We start from the raw sequence: 22,805 nt of genomic DNA on the forward strand, positions 1-22,805 counted from the left end.
AAATATATGTGGCTGGAGTAGCTAAGTTGAGCTACTCCAGCGACATATATTTCGGTACAGAGGGAGTAGTACATTACACCCAATATCAGGTCAAGATATAAGAAGGCAAGACACTTCATGGAAGATCAAGAAAAGGCACCATAATAAACATGTGATCAACAAAGGGACAACTAATACGGAGAGAAATAATTAATTGTTGTCCCATGAGATGACTATAGAAAGCTTAATTATGTCCCTCCAGGAACCAAAGTCACATGCCAGTACCATCAGCAGTTATATTGTTACCATATATTAAACATTTGTAATGTCATATTCATGTGGGTAAGCCGATAGGGATTTTCACAACTTTAGCCTCTCATTTTGGTCATAGACCAGGTTGCTGAGTTTGGCCCTCCGAGACAGGATCGACAAGGAGCTTATAATTGTTAAGGTTACTGATTCTTACAATCTGATGCAACGTAATATTTTTACGGAATAACACAACTATGCCTATCAACCAATCAAATTTATATACCGTAGCATATCAATCACAAACTAAAAATGGTGAGGATTCTAGCACAGAAATTTAATAAACATGGTCACCAACAAACCGAACTTTACCTTGCCATAAGAAAGAGGTTCTCGAGGAAACTCAATACTCACTGGGAAGGCCTTGCCATGCATCAGAGAGCTGCATGACACCCCCACATGGATGAGAGGAAGAATCCTGGGAGTGCTGGTCATCGGCCTCTTATACTCAGTGGGAAGTCCTTGCCAACCATCTCGTTGCCGCCATCAACCACCATCACACCATGCTGCTTGCGGTACCACACAACAATAAACTTAGCGACATAGACCAAAATTTGTCCTCATACATTAATATTTTTGAATGCACTTCCAAAATATACATACTCCCTCCGATCCAAATTAATCGACGCCACAGTAGTACAACTTTTTTACAAAGTTGAACTATAGCTGCGTCGGTTAATTTGGATCAGAGGGAGTAGTAAAATTCGTGTTGCATATAGCAAATTCCGCTATATATGGCAAATTTCTACACGTTCCCCTATTGCTTTTACTAAAAGAAGGCAAAGCATTCGTCAAATAGAAATATATAACTCGAAACCATCTTCTAAGAGATGGCAATATGTTCATGAAGCATAACACAATTAAATTTTTCTTTATAGCGACAAATTATTTGTTTTATGGATAACAGTTTTAAAATTTACTTAAGACTAATTTCTTTTCATATATGGATAAAAAATGCAACAAATTTTGACTTCTCGTGTTAGTTCATATTGAAATGATAGCGGACATTCAGAACAACCATTTAAAGAGTAGAACTTCAAGGAAGCATAAAAATGGAGAAATAACAAAGCCTGAAATACATGGTCACTTGAAAATATTTAGAAAAGATTTGGCCTCCTTACAAAATAGAATCGTCCTAATAGAATACCAAAAGCCATAGGTTCCATCGATACCTGAATTGTTGCCTATGTTACCTGCAAAAAAGGAGTAGTTTAGATACTGATAAATACAACACAAATATATGGCACTGAGATGTTGACCACCACTGATAAGTATTTCTGTATCTACTTGTCCAGTAGCACCTAGCACCTTACCAAAGCACAGATAAATATCAAATATGCTTATTAATGATTGAAACAATAGCATCATAATTTAAAAAATAACACAAAATGACATTGGTGTAGAAGGTAAGTTTGAGAAAAAAATATTGCAAGTGCAGCACAGTTAGCAGCTAATTGCCTATTTCAGAAATGTAGGAGCTTGGAAGTACAGAAGATAGGAAGTTTGCTGCAGGAGAAACAAAATGTCTGAATGAGCTGAACAACCATAACTCTTTGAAAGACATCCAAATTCTAGTGCCACTTAACTCAAGCAAAAAGACATATAAGAGGCTGGCCTGAACTATAGGCAGTTGGGTTCCCTTTTTCTTAAACACTGCATCTGCATTTTGAGCATTCCAGTTTCATGGTGAACAACCAACGATTTGACATAATTGCGTGTTAACAATGCAAATTGACACAATGGGGTCTTATTGACCTGGATTTGGCAAAGCGTAGAGCACTCAAATCTCAATGGAGGTCTCCATCTCATGGAACAACTGCATGTTGGGTGCCCTCGTTTTCTTAAGTCTGTTCTGTTGGTCATCCCTCAAGTCCAGCTTGCACCCCACCATGATCACATGCGTCTTCAATTGTAACCACAAAAACAATGGAAGGCACAGATGAAGATGGACAACCCTGGGAATGACCAACCATGCCAGGACCTAACCTGTGAGTCTGCCACAACCACAAACCAAGCCATAGAACGCAAGATTACCTTGATGCGCCTGAGATCCGGGAGCCAGTAGGAGCTGACCCTGTCGACCATGGAGAGTGTAAAGAATGACAGAGAGAGTTTATGCGACACACTTATTTACATTGACATCATGGAGTTTTAATGTTTTATACATATAGAAAGGCACACGATCAGCTAACTGAATGCTATCTTATCCAGCTAATGTAGGAGAAAGTGGAGGACGTGGTTAGCTGACAGTATCATAGTTTTAAATAGCCCACTATGGCCTTGCTATAGCCTTTTCAACGGGGTGCCGCTAAATGGTATCATGTACAAATATGCCGCTATAGCCCGCTATAGCTCCGCTATAACTGATTTAGAGGCTCGCCGCTATTTGCCGTAGCCCGCTATTTAAAACATTGAACAGTATGCATGCACTAACACACTAACAACTATGTACTGATTGTTTCAACAGAGAGCACATGTCGCGTAAGTGAGCACCACCGCGTCCACCGCCTGACATTCGACATTCATCTTAGGCATTTGCTTTGGGCTGCAAGCCAAGCCTGCAACACACATATATACTCCCTCCGTTCCATAATATAAGTCTTTTTAGAGATTTCACCAGAGGACTACATACGGATGTATATAGACATACTTTAAAGTGTAGGTTCACTCATTTTGCTTCGTATGTAGTCTCTTAGTGAAATCGCTTAAAAGACTTATATTTAGGAACTGGAGGGAGTACATACTATGAAGACGGGTTCAACTCCCCCAGAAATACCAAATCAATCTACGAAGGAATCACGGGCGGAGCTAGCTCCAGCAATTATCCATTAAATAATACCCATTGTTGCAACAAATTGCTGGAAAGTGTCCAGACTCATCGAACAGCATCCTCACCTCATCCAGAGACCACGCTGGCCCTTGGCGGCGATGGAGCGCCAAAGCCGGTCCATCAGCGCGCACATGCACTGGATCTACGCCACCTCCGTCCGCACCCGTCAGCTCCGGCAGCGCCGACGAGCGATGCCGGCGAGGAGTAGGAGGACGACATAAGCTCCGAGGCAGAGCCGCTCCACACGGGCCGAGATCAGCAACCTCCGCACTCTCACATACATCTCTAACAGCTTCGCAACGCCCCCGCCCCCGCCGGAGAAATCCATCGCCGCGGCCGTCGAGATGGGAATGCTCATCCTCCTCTAGGTTGTTTGTTGATGACCGGCAGATTGTTTTATTTTTTATGGCCAGGTGGCGATGGAGCACAGGGAGGGCCGACGGGACGCAGGCTGCTGAGAAGGCGACAATGAGGGAGGAGGGACGTGCGTGCTGTTGCTATTTGACCGGAGAGCTGAGTCGGCGGCGCAGGCGTCCGCGCCGGCAGCCAGCAACACCAGCACCAGAGGCGTCCGCATCAGCAGTCCTAGACTGAGGCGTCGGGGGCGTGCTTCTGCCCCGCTACAGAGCAGAAAATCGGAGGGTGGCAAGACCTGGTCGGTCGGCGTCGGGAGCGTATGCAGCCTATGCTCACCGCGGCGTCGCCATTGAATTCGCTGTAGCGCCTCCTCGGTGTCGAAGAGCGGGCTGCGCGGCTGGTGCGGCCGGGCCGACCGGGTGGTGGAGTGAAGGGGCGGCGGGGGCGGGGGCGGGGGCGGAGCAATCTACGGGGCGATGGGGCTGAGCGGCGGGTGCAAGGGAGAGAAGGAGCGAGAGGGAGAGAAGGAGAGAAGGGGCGGCGGGGACGTGCGGGAGAGGATTAACGTTTCGTAGGTACATGCGGGAGCGGATCAGGGTTTCGTAAGTGCGGTCACTTTCGTTAACGGAGATTTTAAATGATAGACAGCTAATATGCATAGTTAGATCTACCCTCTCGTGCTTTTATTAATAGGGATTAGTAAATATTTGTTTGATAGAAGTTAACTTAATCGTTATATTTTTTATAAATTGCGTATAAATATGACATCTCGACATAATCGAACGAGCAAGCACAAACGACATTTTTACAACGATAACGTATAAAAATATGACAACTCAGCATATTTAAAATCGACGACCAGAAGAAATCTTTATTTTCGGTAATTGTTAGTAAATATGACAAGTCGGCATAGTTAAACTAGCAAATACATAAAATATTTTTCTCGCAAGTTGTATGTAAATATGACAAGTTGACATATTTAAATTGACAAACCAAACCTATGACATGCGTTTATATCATGTATAATAAAAATTACTACAAGACAACAATAATTTGTCAAACACGGTCATCGGGTTTAAACAAGCGTAGTTGACAAAAATCTATACACACAGTTGCCAAGTTGACAACTAGGTTAATTAAATGTGACTATTAAGTATCTCATAATCTAACAACTAAGTAATAGTAATCTCGCAACTATTGATGAAAAAAAAAGTTGACGAAACATGTCGACATGGGGTCTAGTTTTGAAGATCTCGTTGCGAGAAAACTAACGATAAAAACGGATAGTCAATTGGATTTATAGTTCAAGAGATAAAACTTTTTGAAAATTTGACATTAAAAGACTCCGCCGATGCTAACACAGGGCCGTACTATGCATGCGTGGATCGCTGCATACGCCCACCGCACGGGAAGGAAGAGGTGGGGCGTCTTACTTAGATTTTCCCAAGAATATAAACTTATAATTTACAAAAATGTTCCTTATGTTTTTAAGAAAATCACTGCATACACGGTATATTTTATAAAATATTTATTATGTATTAACAATTATTGTATATTTAAAAGGTTCATTGTAGATTACAAAATTTTCAGTGTACATAATATTAAAAAAGTTTAACATATGCTAAAAACTGATCAGTCTGTATTTCATAAATATTAATTCTATACTAAAAATATACTGTGTATTTTAAAAATTATCATGTATATTGCAACACTACAGAAAATGAAAGTGTGCAAAAATAAAAAGCAGAAAATATAAAGATATAAACGCCAGTTTGGTCCGGGAAGGAAGAGGTGGGGCGTCTTACTTAGATTTTCCCAAGAATATAAACTTATAATTTACAAAAATGTTCCTTATGTTTTTAAGAAAATCACTGCATACACGGTATATTTTATAAAATATTTATTATGTATTAACAATTATTGTATATTTAAAAGGTTCATTGTAGATTACAAAATTTTCAGTGTACATAATATTAAAAAAGTTTAACATATGCTAAAAACTGATCAGTCTGTATTTCATAAATATTAATTCTATACTAAAAATATACTGTGTATTTTAAAAATTATCATGTATATTGCAACACTACAGAAAATGAAAGTGTGCAAAAATAAAAAGCAGAAAATATAAAGAATAGCCGAATATGAGAAAGAGAAAAAGAAAAAGAATAAAAGGAAAACAATAATAGAAAACTGAACAAAAAATGACACAAAGAAAAGGCAAAAACTAAGTTTCGGTGAATTAACAAAAAAAGCAACATAAGAAAACAACAAAAAAGCAAAAAAAAAAAAAAACTACCCCCTATACGCGCTAACGCAAACTGGACCGGTCCACCTACAGGGCTTCGGGCGAAGCCAACCCTATTTTCCACCAGTGGGCAGCATATAGGATACATAAAGAAGCGGAACATGCACGAATTTGAATATTGGATTATGGGGATTCGGATACCGAATTTTGCGAATTGTCAAGCGGTGAAGTGATGGAAAGGTATCAGTTCTGGAAATGTCATTTACCATATTCGTATACAAGAAACATAAATATATTTTAAACTAAAATTTTACAACTTTTGAAAAACAAAAAAAATAAAGAAAAAGAAAAAACAAAAAATGGAAAAGGAAAAGGAAATATTGAAAATAGAAACACTTTTTGAACCTCCCAAAAAAAATCATAAATGCAAAAAAATGAAGACACTAATATATTTTTAAACTCTCGAACAAAATTGAAAAATGGATACACATTTTGGAAATGGCAAAAAAAATTGAAACTCCCAAACAAAATTCAGAACGAAAATAATTTTTGAAAACGCGAACAACGGGAACATGTTTTGAAACTCCTGAACGAAATTATGACAAAAGAAACATTTTTTTGAATTTAGTGAACAACTTTTTTGGGAAAACATGGATTTCTCGAAAATTCTGCAAATTTTGGAAAATAAATAAACTTGAAAAATAAAGCAAAAAGAAAAAAAATAGGAAAAGGAGATATTGAAAAATTGTGAATTGTTGAACAAATAAATAAATTAAAGAGACAAAAACGAAAAAATGAAAAGAAATAGAAAAACAGAAAAAAAATCAAAAAAAAATGTTCAAGAACCTTCTTGAAGGTTCCCGAAACCGGTAAAAACCAGGGGCCGAACCTTTCAAGAGGTTACGAAAACCAGATGTGATCTACTTATTAGCTTAGAATGGGATGTCCCAATCGTCCGTTTATTGAAGTCGCTTTATGCGTTACCTCGACAGTTTAACGCAGAGAACGTCAAATAGGAAATTCGTGAGCCGCCCGCATGCTCATTGCGCGAGTCAGCCCCGCTTGGGCCAGGCAACGCTACGCCAACCGGGTGGGCTCCCTGCCCGTGCCGGCGAGCTGAGGAAGTCCGGGACTAAGGGGTCCTCGGACCGCCGGCCTATCTCTACGGGCTGGACTCATGGAACGTCTTTTTGATACGAATGTTTTAAAGCATTTATATACATATTGCCCGTGTTGTCCTAATTTGTCGGAATTTTATGAGCTAGAGAAGTATGGTTTTAGTGATGATCACAACAAACTGTTTTGTTTTAGACGAATTATGTTTTTGCTTGTATAGTTTGCTTATTTTGATGATGTTATGGATTATATGAGTGGGTATAAGTCGTGGAGAAGTTAGAATACAATAATTTATGCAATAATTAAATATGATTCAATTTATAACATCACCTAAAGTTTATGATTTGCATATTATACTAATATATCTCACTAGGTTTCTGTTGAGATTTGTTTGTTGTAGTTTTCAAGTTTTGTATGCGATCACGATGAATGAAGGAATAAGGAGCGACGAGACCCTAAGATTACGGATGTCCAAGGCACTCCAAGGTTATATTCAAGGAACACCCAAGCGTCTATGCTTGAGGATGCCCCGTAAGGCATTTTCATAACCTGAGTTATTAGGAATGATAGACTACTCATATCAATAAGGAATTCATTTTTTCCCGTGAGCTCATTCGAACAGAACTCCTAGGTTAAGCGTGCTCGGCCTAGAGTAGTTCTAGGATGGGTGATCGACCGGAAAGTTGATCCCGGGTGCGCATGAGTGAGGACAAAGTGCGCAGAAAAAACTAATATTGATATGTGGGGCCATTCTAGATCCCGCTAGAAGTAACGACCACCCGCGTGTGTGTCTGGAGCGTTACAAGTTGGTATCGGAGCCGACCCTCGCGGTTATACGGATGTTTGCGGATAGGTGTGCATTCATGTTGTACATGATGTTTGCAACCCGTCGTGGCACACAACATGGCGCATGTACTTGACTCGATGCACATACGTTTGTGACAAGAGGGAACACTCCTCTGGCGCGAGGAGGACGTCGGTTCCTCTGAGTGGTGGTGTATGTGATAGCCTCACTTATTAGGGATGATAGATTACTCATATCAATAAGAAATTCCTTCTTTTATATGAGCCAATTCGAAAAGAACTCCCAACTTAAGTCGAGTATTGATTTGTGAGGCCAGTCTAGATTCCGCTAGGAGTAACGACCACCAGCGGGTGTGTCTAGGGCATTACATGCATCCCCTCTTTCGTCTCCGTTCTAACGGTATGTCACTTGGAGCTATATTTTTATTCATCACATGATATGTGTTTTGCTTGGAGCGTCGTGTATTATAGTTTAATTTTATTTTAGTTTGCCACAATCAATGTTTGCTGGACACACATTTATGAGAGAGGCACATGTTTATCATGCCTTGTTAGAACACTCTTTATGTTTCAGTTATATCATTTGAGATAGGCAGTGTCAATGTGTTTCACTTATATCTTTTAGAGCACGGAGGTGTGTAAATTTTATAGAAATAGTTATACTCTCATGCTTCGCTTTAATATTTTTGAGAGTCCATGAAATAGTAATGGCAAAATGCATCTGTCACAAGACTAGTCCAAAAAATAGGTATTCAAGAAGGGTAAAATAAAAACTTACATGTAGCTCACTAAAAGCGAACTGGTGGGGTAATTATATTGCTGTAGTGATATGAAAGGACATGGATACATACTTATTTTTTATTAGAAATATTGGTATTAAAGCATGTTATTAATTAATCTTCTAAATATTGGTTATGAAATGATGATGATGTGTGAGTGTTCTAATGTCTCGATGAAATCCTATGTGTTATTTGGGTCGGTGACGCGCGATGGTTAATTCCTACCAACCTTCTTCCTAGGGGTATGTGGTAGTATTTTTTCTTCAAGAAAGCTTATATGATTTGCAATAATTATATTAGTTCTTTATGACTAATGTGAATTCATGGATATGCGCACTCTCATCTTTTCATATTTACTAGCCTCAGCGGTACCATGCATTGCCCATTCTCATCTCGAGGGTCGGTGCAACCTTCGTCAAAGCATCCAAACCCCGTGATATGATATGCTCTATCACACATAAGCCATCATATAACTTTCTCAAAATAGCCACCATACCTACCTACTGTATGGTGGCTATTGGCAGATTCCTATATTAGGGGTGCTTGGCATGTCGGTTACCACTCCTTTGGGCTGGGGCAAGGACTCCCGTTAGTTCATCGTCTAGTGGGTCTCGTTTGTCTAGTCCAAAGAACGCGAAGAAGGAATGACGTGAAGACTTGACGTATACTCCAAGGTTTAGAGGTAGTGACCGACATGTTTGCCCCTAGTTACAACCTACCTATGTATACCTAAGCACCCCAATATCTATATAAACCGTGCAAAGGGCGTTGATGAACAAACACATTTGAAAGGACGTGGATGTCGCCTAGAGGGGGGGTGAATAGGCGCTTTAAAATAATTAAGGTTTAGGCTTTAACAAATGCGGAATAAAACTAACGTTTAATATGTCAAGCACAAAACCTACAAACAACTAGGCTCACCTATGTGCACCAACAACTTATGCTAAGCAAGATAAACAACTAAGTGATAGCAAGATATATTACAATAAACAATATGTCTATCACAAAGTAAAGTGCATAAGTAAAGGGTTCGGGTAAGAGATAACCGAGGCACGGGGAGACGATGATGTATCCCGAAGTTCACACCCTTGCGGATGCTAATCTCCGTTAGAGCGGTGTGTAGGCACAATGCTCCCCAAGATGCCACTAAGGCCACCGTAATCTTCTCACGCCCTCGCACAATGCAAGATGTCGTGATTCCACTAAGGGACCCTTGAGGGCGGTCACCGAACCCGTACAAATGGCAAACCTTGGGGCGGTCACCGAACCCGTACACGTGGCAACCCTTGGGGGCGGTTACCGATACCCGTACAAATTGCTTGGGGCAATCTCCACAACCTAATTGGAGACCCCGACGCTTGCCCGGAGCTTCATACCACAATGATTGAGCTCCGAGACTCCACCAAGCTTCTAGGACGCCAAAGCATCCACGAAGAACAATATCTAGGGTACTAAGTACCAAAGGTAGTAAGCTTCTCAACTTCTCACTTCCACGTATCACCGTGGAGAACTCAAACCGATGCAACTAATGCAATGGCAAGAACACACGAAGTGGTCAAGTCCCTCACACTCAAATCCCTCCACAACAACAAAAGCTATGGAGAAATATGAGAGGAAGAACAAGGATCTCACAAAGAACTCCAAGATCAAGATCCAAGGGGTTCCCCTCACATAGAGGAGAAAGTGATTGGTGGAGATGTGGATCTAGATCTCCTCTCTCTTCTCCCTCAAGAACAAGCAAGAATCATTGGAGGGATTGAAAGTAAGCAAGCTCTAAGAATGTCAACAATGGAGGTAGAACAAGAGCTCAACGGATGGATAAGACCAAGGGGGAAGAAGACCCCCTTTATATAGTGGGGGAAGGAATCAGACTGTTACCCCCACTATCTGCCCGAGCTCCAGCGGTACTACCGCTGGCTGCAGCGGTTCTACCGCTGGCACTCCAGCGGTACTACCGCTGATTGCAGCGGTACTACCGCCAGCACTACCGCTGGCACTCCGGCGGTACTACCGCTGGGCCCCTGGTAGTGCAAAGGCACTACCACCGCCAAGAAAGTCTTCGCAAAAGGTCCGTCCACGAACAACCGCTAGGCAGGCGGTACTAAGCTCCTGGAGCGGTACTACCGCTGACTAGTGGCGGTACTACCGCCAACTCTAGCGGTACTACCGCTCGCCACTGAAACAGCCATAACTTTCGCATACGAGCTCCGAATCGAGCAAACCTAGGCTTGTTGGAAATCTTAAGACCATGCAGATATGAAGATGCCAATGATATAGAGATGTGAGTCATCTATGAATGAAGAACCAGCAAAAACTCTAACATCGAAAACATCATAGTAGATGCATATGGACTCCGTTTTCGATGAACTCGAGCTTGTCACAAAGATGACCATAAGCTCTAAAACTCACAAAGAGAAACACCAAACAAGAACCAAGAAGTATGATGCAAGGATGCAAATGGTTTGAGCTCTCAACGAACGATACGATCAAGCTACTCACTTGAGAGCCCCCCTTGATAGTACATCAATCTATCCTAAACAGAAAACCTATCAAGGGCAAACCTATACCTTGCACCTCGTCCTCTTGAGCTAGATGATGATGATCTTGGCTTCCTCAAGATGGACCACCTTTCTTGATTGTGTTGGCTTGATGAAGACTAGTTGATTGCTCCCCCATACTCACTATGGGTGAACCACTCTTCATCATATCTTCACAAGTCCATTGCCACCACAACGGACGACAAGCTTCAAGCATGATATCTTCGTGCTGATCCGCTTGAACTTGCACATCGCAATCTTGATGACGATCACAACTTGACATCATACTTCATGGGTTGTATGAGATCTTCCCTTTGACGCAAGCCCATGAAAACACACCTAACCCCCACATAGAACTCTCACGAAGACCATGGGTTAGTACACAAACACGTAATGGACAATGCTTACCATACCATGGGATCACTTGATCCCTCTCGGTACATCTCGTACGCTTTGTGTGTTGATCATCTTGATTTACTCTTTGTCTGAGATCTTGACCAACCTTGTGTCTCCATGACCATTCTTTGGATAATACCTTGAATACCACCTTGGTCATCATATAAAGTCCTTGAACCCAACAGATGGACTTCAAGAAGTGCCTATGGACAAATCCATTAAATATAACTTAAGGCAACCATTAGTCCATAGGAATTGTCATCAATTACCAAAACCACATATGGAGATATATGCTCTAACAACATTCACATATGATCTCATGGTAGATCACCTATACTTTGTACCCCATCACATTAATACAATCAAAGCAGGGCATAGGGTATTATCTCCTCGAGAGGGTCCGAACTTGGGTAAACACCGTGCCTCCCATTATCATCCTGCCAAGGCACGAGATCGGGGGCCCTACCTAAAATCCGCCGGATTTAGCTCTGACAGTATGCAATCTTGATCACTTATTATGGATGTCTTTATGGATTGATTATTTCTACGGAGTTGTCTATGTTTGCAACCAAAATAATACATATGCCAACACAACAAGAATATTGATCTTATGTACATGCTATTATTGAGTACTAAAATGTACTTTGCTATTTTCAGCCTAATGCACTATTTGTTGAGCATCACTGAGAGGAAGCGCTAGAAAGGCGTGAACTAATACTCACAGCTAGGTAGGTAACTATGTTGTCTAAAAAATTGGACGCAACTTCATTACACTAAAAAATCATCTCACCTATATGTTTTTGCACGACACAACTTTATCTTATTGTTTCAAGTCTGGCACCGTGAACGACTTTAATAGATTTGTTGAAGTCATTGAGTGTGTGTATAACGGATTTTTTCATTGCAATGCACGTGCATGTTTACTAGTAATACTCAAAACCTCTCTAACCTCAAAGTAAAGCATGTACGTACAAGTCTCTCATCCTCCTCAAGAAAAGTCTCATTCCTCCTCCCGGCGGTGCTGCAGCCGATCCGCCCCACCTCCAATGGTCTTTGGGTCGTGGAGGTGCGAAGTGTCTGAGCCTCCCGTCGTGGGAGGGCCCCCGTTCTCATTTTTGTTAGGTTCAATGTCTTGGTTGGGGCTGTGTGGCGGTGTCGAGGTCCCTCACTAGGAATAATGTCTTCAACTGTTGGAGAACGTTGCATGGGAAACAAAAAAAATCAACGCACACGAAGACCTATCATGGTGATGTCCATCTACGAGAGGGAGATCATATCCACATGTCCTTGTAGATTGCTAAGCGGGAAGCGTTAAGAAACGTGGTTGATGTAGTGGTACAGCTTCGTGATTCAAATCACTGTAGTCCCACGATCCGTTTCGATCTAGCGCCGAACGGGCGACACGTGCGCGTTCAACACACGTACAGCTCGATGACGATCTCCGCCTTCTTGATCCAGCAAGAGAGGCAGGGAAGTAGATGAGTTCTCCGGCAGCGTGACGGCGCGCCGGTGATGGTGATGATCTATTCCTGCAGGGCTCTGCCCGAGCTTCGTAGAAAACCGATCTAGAGGAAGAACTACGAAGTAGAGGTTGAGTTGCACGTGGCAAAGTTGTGTATCAAAAACCCTAAAACCTCTAGTATATATAGGAGGAGGGTAGGGGCTAGCCAACCCCAAGGGCGTCCGCCGAGAGAGGAGAGGAGGACTCCAACTCCAATTCGGTTTGGGGAAGGAGGAGTCCTCCTCTTCCTTCCCACCTCCCTTTTTTTCTTTGGTTTTCTTTTTCTAGCACCATAGCCCACTTGGGCTGGCCTCACTCGCCAACTAAGGGCTGGTGCACCACCCTTGGGCTCTTAGGCTCACTCCCGGGTGGGTGGGCCCCTCCCGATGAAAACCCGAAACCCATTCAACACTCCCGGTACACTGTCGGTAATGCCCGGAATTTTTTCGGAGATCAAATGAAACCATCCTATATATCAATATTTGTTTCCGGACCATTTTGGAAACCCTCGTGATGTCCGTGATCTCATCTGGGACTCCGAACAACCTTCGGTCACCAACACCTATAACTCAACTATACCGAAACGTCACCGAACCTTAAGTGTGCACACCCTGCGAGTTCGAGAACTATGTAGACATGACCTGAGACACTCCCCGGTCAATATCCAATAGTGGGACCTGGTTGTCCACATTAGACCCTACATATTCTACGAAGATCTTATCGATTGAACCTCTGTGCCAATGATTCATATAATACCGTATAACATTTCCTTTGTCCTTCGATATGTTACTTGTCCGAGATTTGATCGTCGGTATCCCTATACATATTTGAATCTCGTTACTGGCAAGTCTCTTTACTCGTTCCATAATACAAGATCCCGTGGCTAACACTTGAGTCACATTTGTGATGTTGTATTACCGAGTGGGCCTCGAGATACCTCTCCGTCACACGGAGTGATAAATCCCAGTCTTGATCCATGCTAACTCAATGGACACCTTCGGAGATACCTGTAGAGCACATTTATAGTCACTCAGTAACGTTGTGACGTTTGATACACACAAGGTATTCCTCCGGTGTCAATGAGTTACGTGATCTCATGGTCATAGGAATGAATACTTGATACGCAGAAAATAATAGCAAGAAAATGACACGATCACATGCTACGTTCATAGTTTGGGTCTTGTCCATCACATCATTCTCCTAATGATGTGATCCAGTTATCAAGTGACAACACTTGCATATGGTTAGAAAACCTTAACCATCCTTGATCAATTGGCTAGTCAACTAGAGGCTTACTAGGGACATTGTTTTGTCTATATATCCACACATGTATAAATGCTTTCATTTAATACAATTATAGCATGGATAATAAACGATTATCTTAAAACAAGAAATATAATAATAACTATTTTATAACTGCCTCTAGGGCATATTTCGAACACCAACATCCTACCCGTGTCCCGATGGTGCAAATAGCATCATCAGAGCACGTGTAGAAGTATGTATCTATCAGATCTCGCGGGATTCGATCGGTGCTGGTTTTTGGTGGTTCTATTTGGATCCAATTCGTCCTTGTTCATGTGGGATTTAATCTTTTCCTTAATAGAAGTGGGATTAGATAGGATTTGATCTTTTCGATCTACAACTCTCTACATCGCGATGATTGTTGCTTTAGTCTTTTGGGGCCTTAGCACGACGACTTTCTAACATAGTTTAAAAAATCGAACCGGAAATCAAACCGAAAATGTCGTCGGTTCAGGTTTTTATCGGTCGGACCACCGGTTCACCGGTTCGATTGTCGGTTTTTAAACAAAAAGTTAATAAATATTGAGTAATATATGTGTTAATTGTTGGAAATATGCCCTAGAGGCAATAATAAATTAGTTATTATTATATTTCTTAGTTCATGATAATCGTTTATTATCCATGCTATAATTGTATTGATTGGAAACACAATACTTGTGTGGATACATAGACAAAACACTGTCCCTAGTAAGCCTCTAGTTGACTAGCTCGTTGATCAAAGATGGTCAAGGTTTCCTGGCCATAGGTAAGTGTTGTCACTTGATAACGGGATCACATCATTAGGAGAATCATGTGATGGACTAGACCCAAACTAATAGACGTAGCATGTTGATCGTGTCATTTTGTTGCTACTGTTTTCTGCGTGTCAAGTATTTATTCCTATGACCATGAGATCATATAACTCACTGACACCGGAGGAATGCTTTGTGTGTATCAAACGTCGCAACGTAACTGGGTGACTATAAAGATGCTCTACAGGTATCTCCGAAGGTGTTAGTTGAGTTAGTATGGATCAAGACTGGGATTTGTCACTCCGTGTGACGGAGAGGTATCTCGGGGCCCACTCGGTAATACAACATCACACACAAGCCTTGCAAGCAATGTAACTTAGTGTAAGTTGCGGGATCTTGTATTACGGAACGAGTAAAGAGACTTGCCGGTAAACGAGATTGAAATAGGTATGCGGATACTGACGATCGAATCTCGGGCAAGTAACATACCGAAGGACAAAGGGAATGACATACGGGATTATACGAATCCTTGGCACTGAGGTTCAAACGATAAGATCTTCGTAGAATATGTAGGATCCAATATGGGCATCCAGGTCCCGCTGTTGGATATTGACCGAGGAGTCTCTCGGGTCATGTCTACATAGTTCTCGAACCCGCAGGGTCTGCACACTTAAGGTTCGACGTTGTTTTATGCGTATTTGAGTTATATGGTTGGTTACCGAATGTTGTTCGGAGTCCCGGATGAGATCACGGACGTCACGAGGGTTTCCAGAATGGTCCGGAAACGAAGATTGATATATAGGATGACCTCATTTGGTTACCGGAAGGTTTTCGTGCATTACCGGAAAAGTTTCGGGCTCATCGGTAGTGTACCGGGAGTGCCGGGAGGGGTGCCGGGGACCATCGGGAGGGGTGTCACGCCCCAAGGGGTCTCATGGGCTATGGGAAGAGATAAACCAGCCCCTAGTGGGCTGGAATAAGTTCCCACTAAGGCCCATAAGGTTTGAGAAGGAAGAAACACAAGGTGGAAAGAGTTTCCAAGTGGGAAGGTGGAATCCTACTCCAAGTAGGATTGGAGTAGGACTCCTCCACCTCCAATTTCGGCCAAACCTTGAGGGTTTGAGGCTGCCTCTTCCCTCCCCCTCCCACCTATATATACGGAGGTTTTAGGGCTGATTTGAGACGACTTTCTCACGGCTGCCCGACCACATACCTCCATAGTTTTTCCTCTAGATCGTGTTTCTGCGGAGCTCGGGCAGAGCCCTGCTGAGACAAGATCATCACCAACCTCCGGAGCGCCGTCACGCTGCCGGAGAACTCTTCTACCTCTCCGTCTCTCTTGCTGGATCAAGAAGGCCGAGATCATCGTCGAGCTGTACGTGTGCTGAACGCGGAGGTGCCGTCCGTTCGGTACTAGATCGTGGGACTGATCGCGGGATTGTTCGCGGGGCGGATCGAGGGACGTGAGGACGTTCCACTACATCAACCGCGTTCTCTAACGCTTCTGCTGTACGATCTACAAGGGTACGTAGATCACTCATCCCCTCTCGTAGATGGACATCACCATGATAGGTCTTCGTGCGCGTAGGAAATTTTTTGTTTCCCATGCGACGTTCCCCAACAGTGGCATCATGAGCTAGGTTCATGCGTAGATGTCTTCTCGAGTAGAACACAAAAGGTTTTGTGGGCGGTGATGTGCGTTTTGCTGCCCTCCTTAGTCTTTTCTTGATTCCGCGGTATTGTTGGATTGAAGCGGCTTGGACCGACATTACTCGTACGCTTACGAGAGACTGGTTTCATCGTCACGAGTAACCCCCTTTGCTCAAAGATGACTGGCAAGTGACGGTTTCTCCAACTTTAGTTGAATCGGATTTGACCGAGGAGGTCCTTGGATGAGGTTAAATAGCAACTCATATATCTCCGTTGTGGTGTTTGCGTAAGTAAGATGCGATCCTACTAGATACCCTTGGTCACCACGTAAAACATGCAACAACAAATTAGAGGACGTCTAACTTGTTTTTGCAGGGTATGATTGTGATGTGATATGGCCAACGATGTGATGTGATATATTGGATGTATGAGATGATCATGTTGTAATAGAAATATCGACTTGTACGTCGATGGTACGGCAACCGACAGGAGCCATAGGGTTGTCTTTATAACTAACGTTTGTGCTTGCAGATGCGTTTACTATTTTGCTAGGACGTAGCTTTAGTAGTAATAGCATAAGTAGCACGACAACCCCGATGGCGACACATTGATGGAGATCATGATGATGGAGATCATGGTGTGGCGCCAGTGACAAGAAGATCGTGCCGGTGCTTTGGTGATGGAGATCAAGAAGCACGTGATGATGGCCATATCATGTCACTTATGAATTGCATGTGATGTTAATCCTTTTATGCACCTTATTTTGCTTAGAACGACGGTAGCATTATGAGGTGATCTCTCACTAAAATTTCAAGACGAAATTGTGTTCTCCCCGACTGTGCACCGTTGCTACAGTTCGTCGTTTCGAGACACCACGTGATGATCGGGTGTGATAGACTCAACGTTCACATACAACGGGTGCAAAACAGTTGCGCACGCGGAACACTCGGGTTAAGCTTGACGAGCCTAGCATGTGCAGACATGGCCTCGGAACACATGAGACCGAAAGGTCGAGCATGAATCGTATAGTTGATATGATTAGCATAGAGATGCTTACCACTGAAACTATTCTTGACTCACGTGATGATCGGACTTGAGATAGCGGATTTGGATCATGTACCACTCAAATGACTAGAGAGATGTACTTTTTGAGTAGGAGTTCTTAAGTAATATGATTAATTGAACTAATTGTCATGAACATAGTCTAATGGTCTTTGCAAATTACGATGTAGCTTGCGCTATAGCTCTACTGTTTTTATATGTTCCTAGAGAAAATTTAGTTGAAAATTGATAGTAGCTTTGCAGACTGAGTCTGTGAAACCGAGGATTGTCCTCGTTGCTGCACAGAAGGCTTATGTCCTTAATGCACCACTCAGTGTGCTGCACCTCAAGCGTCGTCTGTGGATGCTGTGAACATCCGACATACACGTTTCTGATGACTACACGATAGTTCAGTGCAAAGTACTTAATGGCTTAGAAGCAAGGCACCGAAAACGTTTTAAAATGTCACGGAACATAAATGATGTTCTAAAGAGATGAAATTGTGATTTCATGCTTGTGCCCTTGTTAAGAGGTACGAGACCTCCAACAAGATTCTTTGACCACAAAGTAAAGGAGAAAAGCTCAATCGTTGAGCATGTGCTCAGATTGTCTGAGTACGACAATCACTTGAATCAAGTGGGAGCTAATCTTCCAGATGAGATAGTGATGGTTCTCCAAAAGTCACTGCCACCAAGCTTTGAGAGCTTCGTGATGAACTATAACATATCAAGGATAGATACAATGATCCTTGAGCGATTCGCGACGTTTGACACTGTGAAAATAGAAATCAAGAAGGAGCATCAATAGTTGATGGTTTGGAAAACCACTAAGTTTCAAGAAAGGCGAGGGCTAGAAGGGATACTTCGTGAAACGGCAAAACAGTTGCTGCGCTAATGAAGAGACCCAAACCCAAACCCGAGACTAAGTGCTTCTGTAATAAGGGGAACAGTCACTGAGGCGGAGCAACTCTAGATACTTGGTAGATAAGAAGGCTGGCAAAAGTCGAGAGAAGTATATTTGATATACATAATGTTGTGTACTTTACTAGTACTCCTAGTAGCACAAGGGTATTGGATACCGGTTCGGTTGCTAAGTGATTAGTAACGCGAAATAAAAGCTACGACATAAACGGAGACTAGCTAAAGGCGAGGTGACGATACGTGTTGGAAGTGTTTCCAAGGTTGATATGATCAAACGTCGCACGCTCCCTCTACCATCGGGATTGGTGTTGAACCTAAATAATTGTTATTTGGTGCTTGCGTTAGGCATGAACATGATTGGATCGTGTTTATTGCAATACGATTATTCATTCAAGGAGAATAATGGTTACTCTATTTGCTTGAATAATCACCTTCAATGGTTTATTGAATCTCGATTGTAGTGTTACACATTGGTGCCAAAAGATACGAGTTAATGATGATAGTACCACTTACTTGTGGCACTGCCGCTTGAGTCATGTTAGTATAAATTGCATGAAGAGGGTCCATGCTGATGGATCTTTACTCACCTGATTGCGAATCACTAGTGACATGCAAATCATACCACATGAGCAAGGCCTTGTTTTCATTGAGATGAAACAAGATAGTAACTTGTCGGAAGTGATACATTTTTGATGTATGCAGTCCAATGAGTGCTGAGGCACGCAGCGGATATCATTATGTTCTTACTTCACTGACGACTTGAGTAGATACAGGAGTATTTACTTAATGAATCACAAGTCTGAAATACTGAAAAGTTCAATTCCGTTTCAGAGTGAAGTTCGTCGTAACAAGAGGATGAACTGTCTACGATATGATCATAGAAATGAATATCTGAGTTGCGAGTTTTTGGTACACAGTTAAGACAATGTGAAAATTGTTTCACAGTTCATGCCACCTGGAACATCATAGTGTGATGATGTGTCTGAACGTCATAGCCACGCACTATTTAGTATGGTGCATGCTGTGATGTCTCTTATCGAATTACCATTATCGTTTATGGGTTATGCATTAGAGACAACCGCATTCACTTTAAATAGGGCACCGCGTATTTCCGTTGAGATGACACAGTATAGACTGAGGTTTAGAGAAATCTAAACTGTCGTTTCTTGAAAGTTTGGGGCTTCGACACTTATGTGAAAAAGTTTCAGCCTGATAAGCTCGAACCCAAAGCGGATAAATGCATCTTCATAGGATATCCAAAACAGTTGGGTACATCTCCTATCTCAGATCCGAAAGCAAAGTGTTTGTTTCTAGAAACGGATCCTTTCTCGAGGAAAGGTTTCTCTCGAAAGAATTGAGTGGGAGGGTAGTAGAACTTGATGAGGTTATTGAACCATCACTTCAACCAGTGTGTAGCAGGGCATAGGAAGTTGTTCCTGTGGCGCCTACACCAATTGAAGTGGAAGCTGATGATGGTGATCATTGAGCTTCGAATCAAGTTACTACAAACCTCGTAGGTCGACAAGGTCGCGTACTGCTGCAGAGTAGTACGGTAACCCTGTCTTGGAGGTCGTGTTGTTGAGCAACAGTGAACCTACGAGTTATGGAGAAAGCGATGGTGGGCCCAGATTCCGACAAATGGCTGGAAGCCATGAAATCCGAGAGAGGATCCATGTATGAAAACAAAGTGTAGACTTTGAAAGAACTACTTGATGGTCATAAGACTATTGAGTAAAGATGGATCTTTAAAAGAAGACAGACGATGATGGTGATAAGTCACTATTAAGAAAAGCTCGACTTGTCGCAAAGATGTTTTCGACAAGATCAAACAGTTGACTATGATGAGACTTTCTCACTCGTAGCGATGCTAAAGGTCTGTTAGAATTATGTTAGTTGTTGATGCATTATTTATGAAATATTACACGTAGGATGTCAAAACATTGTTTCTCGACGGTTTCCTTGAGCAAACATTGTATGTGATACAACGAGAAGGTTTTGTCGATCCTAAAGATACTAGCAAGTATGCAAGCTCCAGTGATCCTTCAATGGACTGGTGCAAGCATCTCGGAGTTGGAATATACACTTTGATGAGATGATCAAAGTTTTTGGGTGTGTACAAGGTTTATGAGAAACTTGTATTTCCAAAGAAGTGAGTGGGAGCACTATAGAATTTCTGATAGGTATATGTGGTTGACATATTGTGGATCCGAAGTAATGTAGAATTTCTGTAAAGCATACAAGGTTGTTTGAAAGAAGTTTTCAAAGGAATACCTGGATTACGCTACTTGAACGTTGAGCATCAAAGATCTATGGAGATAGATCGAAAACGCTTAATAGAAGTTTCAACAAGATGCATGCCTTGACAAGTTTTTGAAAGAGTTCAAAATAGATCAGCAAAGAAGGAGTTCTTGGTTGCGTTGTGAGGTGTGAATTTGAGTAAGACTCAAAACCCGACCACGGCAGAATAAAGAGAATAGACGAAGGTCGTCTTCTATGCCTTAGCCGTAGAATCTAAAGTATGCCATGCTGTGTACCGCACCTGATGTGTGCCTTGACTCAAAGTCTGTTGAGGGTACAGAGAGTGATCCATGATTGAATCACTAGCAGCGGTCAAAATTTATCCTTAGTAACTAATGGACTAAGGAATTTTTCTCGATTATGGAGGTGGTTAAAGAGTTCGTCGTAAAGAGGTTACGTTGATGCAAGCTTTGACACTAATCCGAATAACTATGAGTAGTGAAACGGATTCATATAGTAGAGTAGATATTTGGAGCATTTCCGAATAGCACGTAGTAGCAACATCTATAAGATGACATAAAAATTTGTAAAGAACACACGGATCTGAAAGTTTCAGAACCGTTGACTGAAAACTCTCTCACGAGCAAGACGTGATCAGACCCCAGAACTATATGGGTGTTGGATTCGTTGGAATCACATGGTGATGTGAACTAGATTATTGACTCTAGTGCAAGTGGGAGACTGTTGGAAATATGCCCTAGAGGCAATAATAAATTAGTTATTATTATATTTCTTAGTTCATGATAATCGTTTATTATCCATGCTATAATTGTATTGATTGGAAACACAATACTTGTGTGGATACATAGACAAAACACTGTCCCTAGTAAGCCTCTAGTTGACTAGCTCGTTGATCAAAGATGGTCAAGGTTTCCTGGCCATAGGTAAGTGTTGTCACTTGATAACGGGATCACATCATTAGGAGAATCATGTGATGGACTAGACCCAAACTAATAGACGTAGCATGTTGATCGTGTCATTTTGTTGCTACTGTTTTCTGCGTGTCAAGTATTTATTCCTATGACCATGAGATCATATAACTCACTGACACCGGAGGAATGCTTTGTGTGTATCAAACGTCGCAACGTAACTGGGTGACTATAAAGATGCTCTACAGGTATCTCCGAAGGTGTTAGTTGAGTTAGTATGGATCAAGACTGGGATTTGTCACTCCGTGTGACGGAGAGGTATCTCGGGGCCCACTCGGTAATACAACATCACACACAAGCCTTGCAAGCAATGTAACTTAGTGTAAGTTGCGGGATCTTGTATTACGGAACGAGTAAAGAGACTTGCCGGTAAACGAGATTGAAATAGGTATGCGGATACTGACGATCGAATCTCGGGCAAGTAACATACCGAAGGACAAAGGGAATGACATACGGGATTATACGAATCCTTGGCACTGAGGTTCAAACGATAAGATCTTCGTAGAATATGTAGGATCCAATATGGGCATCCAGGTCCCGCTGTTGGATATTGACCGAGGAGTCTCTCGGGTCATGTCTACATAGTTCTCGAACCCGCAGGGTCTGCACACTTAAGGTTCGACGTTGTTTTATGCGTATTTGAGTTATATGGTTGGTTACCGAATGTTGTTCGGAGTCCCGGATGAGATCACGGACGTCACGAGGGTTTCCGGAATGGTCCGGAAACGAAGATTGATATATAGGATGACCTCATTTGGTTACCGGAAGGTTTTCGTGCATTACCGGAAAAGTTTCGGGCTCATCGGTAGTGTACGGGAGTGCCGGGAGGGGTGCCGGGGACCTTCGGGAGGGGTGTCACGCCCCAAGGGGTCTCATGGGCTATGGGAAGAGATAAACCAGCCCCTAGTGGGCTGGAATAAGTTCCCACTAAGGCCCATAAGGTTTGAGAAGGAAGAAACACAAGGTGGAAAGAGTTTTCAAGTGGGAAGGTGGAATCCTACTCCAAGTAGGATTGGAGTAGGACTCCTCCACCTCCAATTTCGGCCAAACCTTGAGGGTTTGAGGCTGCCTCTTCCCT

The sequence above is a fragment of the Hordeum vulgare genome, chromosome 2H (genome assembly GCF_904849725.1).
Source record: "Hordeum vulgare subsp. vulgare chromosome 2H, MorexV3_pseudomolecules_assembly, whole genome shotgun sequence".
Taxonomy (NCBI): domain Eukaryota; kingdom Viridiplantae; phylum Streptophyta; class Magnoliopsida; order Poales; family Poaceae; genus Hordeum; species Hordeum vulgare.